The sequence below is a fragment of the Idiotropiscis lumnitzeri genome, chromosome 16, assembly GCF_059441095.1.
Source record: "Idiotropiscis lumnitzeri isolate Australia: NSW breed Sydney's pygmy pipehorse chromosome 16, RoL_Ilum_1.0, whole genome shotgun sequence".
Taxonomy (NCBI): Eukaryota; Metazoa; Chordata; class Actinopteri; order Syngnathiformes; family Syngnathidae; genus Idiotropiscis; species Idiotropiscis lumnitzeri.
The window spans coordinates 16929084-16935833 of NC_142406.1; the positions used below are offsets into that span (position 1 = coordinate 16929084).

The 6750-nt window shown below is 54.2% G+C and overlaps 1 pseudogene across 1 annotated transcript; it reads right to left on the reverse strand.

Moving 5' to 3' along the window:
- Positions 1-488: 488 nt before the first annotated feature.
- On the reverse strand, positions 489-6370 carry LOC148321900 (sal-like protein 3; annotated as a pseudogene). The gene is made up of 3 exons (XR_015846914.1): positions 6223-6370; positions 1170-3676; positions 489-906 (listed from the first exon to the last, which is right to left on the reverse strand). The product of XR_015846914.1 is annotated as a sal-like protein 3 (transcript).
- Positions 6371-6750: the final 380 nt, after the last annotated feature.

Consider the following 6750-nt stretch of genomic DNA (forward strand, 5'->3'; position numbering starts at 1 on the left):
CTTTTGAATCAGTTTTTGCAATTGTGTCTTTGATGAAATTGGTTCTGTAGACAGAAAATGGAAACATAATGGACACCTTGTATTTTACCCTTACCTGAAAGTGCACTTTGCATGAAAACTAACAAGCTAATCTTTTAACACACAAATTTTTCCTTTTTTTGCTGTTTTGTTTAGACGCTCATGTGTACACGTCGAACGAAGAAATAAAATTTGGTTTCAAATTTGGAGTTATAGTAGCAGTTTCAAATTAATGTAACATCTTTTCTCATTTCCAGTAGCCTGTCTATGGCATTTTGAGTTATGTTAGCTCTAAGTCAGCAGAATTTTGTTGAATGGTCCAAATTACAGCGACCAACAAAGAGCTTAAAGCGTGCCCACTGTGTGAAATGTGTGAGCGGCAGAGTGAGTACAGGTGCAAAGGAATACTTTCAAAAAGTCTTTATGTCGATGCTCTCGTTCATGTCATTCACAGAACCGGATGTAAAAAGAAAGCAGCCGTTTTATAAATACTTTCATGTCCAGACTAGATCGCATCAGTTGATTCCAATTTCTTGAGTGTCATCAATTGGCATGGAAAAATGTCTGCCGCTCCCGACCGAGTTCCACGGCGTTCTTAGACAGGCTCGTGATCGGCCTCGCCGCGGCGCCGTTCACGCCGCCGGCCGTCGGGCGTAGCGGCGTCACGCCTCGGTTTTGAATCGCCGAGATCTCGTTGTTCTTCAGGGCCAGGCTGCCGGCGATGGCGCCGGCGTAGCGGCTCCAGAAGCCGGCGTCCACGTGCATGGCCCGGGCCGCCAGATCAAATTTGACGGCGTCGGAGCCCAGCAGGGCCGAGGGGTTGTCCACCGAGAGACGCCGGCCCCTCCTGGCTGGCGCGTTATTCCACATGTGCGTTCCCATGTGAACCTGCGGAGGCACGACAACGTCAACAAGCCATAAATGACAACTTTCTTTTCTTTGACTCCTCGCGCACCGTTCAAAGCATCGTTGCTTGCGTTCATCGTATGCCCTAAAAGAAAAGATTCAAGCGGTTGATGTTTTATTTGAAACGTTAAGTCCGCAATGGAACTTTTGCATTTTTATAGGAAAACGCAAATGACATAAAAGGCCCGGTATTGGCATGTTCTGGCACGTTTGTCCTTAAGTCGCCACCGCCGGGTGAGGCCTACCTTCAGATTGCCCTTGGTGGTGAACGCTCGGCCGCAGACGGAGCAGACGAAGGGCTTCTCGCCGGTGTGCGTGCGCTCGTGGATCTGAAGCGCGCTGGCCGACGAGAAGTTCTTCCCGCAGGCGCTGCAGTTGTGCTGCTTGGGCGTGCGGCGAGGGGCCGCCGGGCCCAGCAGGGCGGCGATTCCCGGGCCGGGGACTGACGGGTAACTGGCCGACAAGTTGACGGCGAACGTCGGGTATGATTCCGCGGAAACTTCCACTTGTGACTTTCTCGCCGGCCGGGCGACGTCTGGGCTTCCTGAGTCGGCTCGTTCTTTCTTCGCGGAAGCCGCAAAATGTTCCCCAAACTCGGCACTGTGCGCGGGTGACAATGGCGGCGTCACAGGGGGGCCGGCCGTCCCCAGATTTTCGATCCCCTTCTCGGTTAGCGAGCATTCGATCTGGATCTGGTCGCCGAAGCCGTCGGCGAGGAACGTGCCGAGGCTCGCCGTGGAGTCGGTGGGATGGTTCTCTGGCGAGGATTTGGGAGGACTTTCGTCCGCGTCGTCGTCCCCCTCCATGGAAAGCTCATGGGCGAGGTCGCGGCTGCCGGGACTGTCCAAGTGGTCTTCCGGCGTCTCCTGAGGCGCCGCGTGGCCGGCCACGTGCACGCGGATGTGCTGCTGGAGGACGACGGCGTTGGCGAACCGCTTCTGGCAAATGGGACACGAGTGGCGCACCCGCGCCGGCGCCGTCTCCTTGTGCGCCAGCGCGTGGGTCTTCAGGTTGCCCTTGGTGGTGAAAGCGCGGCCGCACGCTTTGCACTTGAACGGCCTCTCGCCCGTGTGAATGCGGTAGTGCATCTTGAGCGCGCTCGGGCAACTGAGGACGCGCTGACACAGGACACAGCGGTTGGCGTCCGTCATCGTTTTGTCGATGTTCTCCACCAGCCGCTGCAGCTTCGAGGTCTCCGAGGTTTGCGTAGAGTCCAGGAGGCCGCCGGCGGAACAATCTTCCGGGTCGGAACCGGAGCCGGACGCGGTCGACGGCGATGCCGCGGGTTCCGGCGTGCTCGCTACAGATGCGTCGCCGCTTTGCGGCAGGTGTACGTCTTGGCTTTTGATGCCGCCGGATGCGTCGGGCTCTCGCCGGGACGGTCGAGTGTCGGCAACCGGAGACGATGGCGCGTCGCCAAGCCGAAGAGACGGCGACGCCGTCCGGCGCACGGATTGAACAGATGGCGCTCGCCCGGAAGCCTCGCCGGAGCCCTCCGTGGCGCTTCTCGTCGAGGAAAGCGGCGAGGTTGCGAAGACGGCTTTGCTATCCGGCCAAGAAGAAAGAGCTTTCATTCCGTAGGGAATCCCAGAGCTCGTCGGCACGTTGTCCAGATACTCTGGCACCGGGTACGGGTTCATCTGGACTTGGGGGTACTTGTCTTTGTGCCTCTGGAAGTGCACCTTCAAGTTGCCCTTGGTGGAGAAGCGGTTGCCGCAGATGTTGCATTTGAAGGGGCGCTCTCCGGTGTGCGAGCGCAGGTGGATCTGCAGCGCGCTGTCGCTGCCAAACACTTTGGCGCAGAAGCGACATTTATGCTTGAAGAAGGGCTCAGCGGGGCCCGGGTTGCTTTCCAACGACGATGCTTTCGCATGGCGTTGCTTCAACATGAACGCCGGCGGGTCGGGCGAGATGACGCCGCCGGGGGGGCTGCGAGGCGAGAAGGGGACGCCGCCCTGCCCCAACGAGAGACGATTCGGGGAGGGGTCGCTCGGATGCGAGCCGCCGTACGGAGGCATCAAGGCAGGGACGGCGCTACAACGGGAGCGGGACGCCGTTGAGTTTTCCGAGGAAGCGCCTGAAGGACGCGCGAGCCGGCCGTTGACGTTGGCCGGCGGCGGGACGGGAGGAGTGCCGGAGGTTCCGGACGACGGGTCGGAGGCGTCCGCGATGGGCCGCTTGTTCATGGTGGCCACCTGGCTGCAGATCCGCTCGATCATGCGCAGCTGCTGGACTTGTTGCCGCTGCAAGGCCAGCAAGTGCTCCAGGATGAGCGGGATGGCGGCCGAGGCCGCGCGGCCGCCCGTGCCGCCCGTGCCGCCCGTGCCGCCGCCCACCTCTTGAGAGAACTGCGCGACGGCCACCCTGGTGCCGTGCAGAATTTCCAAGGTCACATTGGTGCCGGGCAGCGTCTGCGGGCTCTCGGTCCAATCGGGCGGAGAAGGACCGGCGGCATATTCGTCCCGTGGCCCGAGTTCCACCTCCATCGCCTCGTCCGGGCTGTTGCCGTCGGTCGCCGCCGACGAGTCACTCGATTCCACGTCGGGTTCCGGCGACGGTCCGGCGCCGCCGCCGCTTTTGCCATCCTTGACGATCCACACGGAGCGATCCTCGCCGCAGGATTTGCGATGCTCGCTCAGCTCGCTCCAAGTGAAGAACTCGGCGCAGCATTGGTGGCAAACGTGCGTGTCGTCGCCGGGGGGAGAACTTCCCGTCCCGCCGGCGTCCTCTCGCCAGACGTCTTCCACAGAGTCTGACAGAAAGATGAACGTCACCGGGTGAGTTTTTTGTCACATCGCGTTACGAGGAAAGTCGCAAGAAGTTACTTGAAAAAGTAGTTTGCATCGGCGGCTTAAAAGCGCCAAAAGTTCAGACTGGAAATAAAATCCTTTTTTTTTTTTTTGCTTGCTTTTATTGTGTGTGCAATATTCGGAGAATTTGATTGGTTCAAATTCTCGCATAAAAAAGGGCTGTAACTTCAATTTTAAGTTTTGTTTTGAAAAGCAAACTTTTTATTGTCTCCAAGCGCAGGCAGGGACTTGACTTGATTTGTGCATACGTGCGGACTTTTTAAAAAAAACAATAATTCACTGCAAACTATTTTGCGGACCTCCGAACGACAGATTGCGAACCCTCAGGGGTCCTCAGTCGCTTAAACGCTTTGCCCAAATGTTTCGCGCACACACTCGTCCTCAATCTGCCGTGAGCTGTCCGTTGCGCGTTGCGACGTCCATTCGCGTCATTGGGTTGCATCCCAAAAACGGAGAGGAGGGAACTTTGGGGAGCTTTGTCCTCGACTTTTCCCCTAATGAGGTTTTGTGAGTTTTTCCTCGCCCTCCTCGGGGTTAAGATCGGGGATGTCGATTGTGGCTATGGAAAGCCCTTTGAGACTGTCTGTGATTAAGGGCGAGACAAATAAAATTGACTTGACTTGACTTGACTCGACTTTGTAGAAAAGCGAAAAGAGGACTTTTCGCGACGACTTTTCAATCTGTTGAGGCCTCGCGCCATTAGAGAAGCAGGAAAAAAAAAAAAAAAAAGAGCAGATGGAAAGAGTCGACTTGACGAGACGCTTTGCCGCAGCAGCTTGCGTCCGGGAAACAAACAGATTTGGAGATTTGCGAATGAAATGGTTTGAGGAATTGACATCCATTTTGGTTGCTGCTGCTGAGCTGAGGTCACACGTGCACACTCACACACACGTTTGCACGAGAAGGCCAATTTAGTGTTGAGTGAAGCGAACGTGCACGTTTTGGGCATGCGGGACGAAGCCCGCTAACATTCAAACTCCGCATTGGTCCGACAAAGCCGACCGGCTTCCTCCCGTGGGCGAGCCGCTTCTTCGTTTCGACTCCCCATAAATAAAAAAAAAAAGAACGTCCCGTTTTTCGAGCATTCAGTGTCTGTCGGTTTCCGAGCATTTCCGTCCCCAAATGTCGCGAGCAAAGTGAGATGCGAGTCGATAAACGCAAAGAGGATTCGTTTGCATTGACAAAGGTAAAAAGCAAAAATTCAAAGAAGACGGCTCTCTTCATTTTAAGCCCGACAATACAAGTGTGCAATTAGTGGCGAGCGAAGGGTAGGGCCCTGTCAGAGGTAAACAATCGGCAGCCCACCCGCTGGGTGGTCTCGGGCTGTTCCGAAGAAGAAAAGGCACGTCTCACTTTGGACGAGTTCCTTCCAGAGAAAACAAAGGCGAGGTGTTTTTTTTTTTCATCTTTCTCCAAATAGAATCCAACGCGTGCATGTGAGCTGAACGCGTCCAAAATGGTCACTGACGCCACAAAAACAGAAACAAAACGGCAGATTTACGACCAGTCCTGAAAAGAGGCAAACCACACACACACACACCTTGACCTTTTGACCTCTGATGTACTAAGTGTATTATGATGCGGACACAAAGGGGGGGGGGGGGGGGGGGGGGCGAGTGAGGTGAAGCCACAGGCCGGGACCCCGCAAATAATCCACGGACGAGCAATCGTGAACGATGTCAAACGGCGCCACGCGCGTGAAGCGACTTGAGGTTCGAGCAAGGCTGTGAAACGTCAAATCGTTTTACGTGACAGCAATCGGAAACAATTGACATGACATTCTTCAAAAGTGGCCGTTTTATTTATTATTCATTCGACTCAGGCGGCGTGAAAAGATTCAAATGGCATAGCCCGCACCGTAGATGAAGAGAATTATACGGCAATTCGAAAATATGACGACAGGATATGTTCTTTTTATGATCATAAGGTCAACAATTATTGCTGAGAATGATGGAACTCTTCACGTCAATGCTCAGTTTGGAAAACCAAATGGGCAGGAATACAAATGAAGAATATCGAAATCAGTTTGCTGATGAAAAATGAAGACTAAAAAAAAAAAAGAAAAGTTGAAATATTGGATGGCCTCTGCGATTTCAACTCAAACCAAGTTGAAGAAATAATTCTCATTTCGGACTCCATGGCGAAAGAAATAGATGATTCATGGAAAAATAATCATTTGAACCCAATTTTGTCATTTTTTAAAAAAATACATTTTGGTCAATATATCGTCTATATATAAATGTTTACATGTACAGAAAAGACGTGTTTATCTGCACACAATTACACACATCTATCATGTGCAAGTATCAAAAGGATGCAAATCTATGTTGAAAGAATTCGATGATGACTCACCAAAAATGTTCCATTTTAAATAAACAACACGTCAATAAGAAAAGTAGAGTTGAGTAAAAAGTCAGAAACTTCAATTTGGTCTCCTTCTTCTTCTTCTTAGTCGCAACTTTTTTTTTTTTTTTTTTTTTGCACGTACCGTCACGGCAGCGCCGGTGCTGGTCGCGTCCCGCCCGAAGCTGCTGCGGCGCGGCTTGCTTGCGCCGAGACATGTCGCCGCGTGCACGCCGCCTCGGGTCCGCCGTGCTCGGCTCGGTTCGGCTCGGCTCGGCTCGGAGCGACTGGCAGCTGCCGGCTGCGAGCGGGCTGGATCAACTAAGCACGTACGGAGGTTGCCCCCCCCCCCCACCCTCAAGCCCCGTGGCGATTGCGCATGTCAGCGCGGTGATGATGGTAGAAAAGGGGAGGGGGAGGCGGGGGGGGGGTCATGATGCATGTAGAAGCCAACTTGGAGCGATGACGTTCCAAAGTTGCCTTTGGGGGAGTGGGGGGGGGCATGGAAGGTCGATCAGCTGCTTTTACGCGCAACTCCAAAGCTTCCAAACGGGACGTACTGGAGGGATGGGGGGGGGGGGTGCTTAAAAAGGCATGGCTATTATTCGAACCTTCCGCGCACCTTCACGGGGGAGGGAGGGGGGCGCGGGATCGTCGTCAAACTTTGGCACAA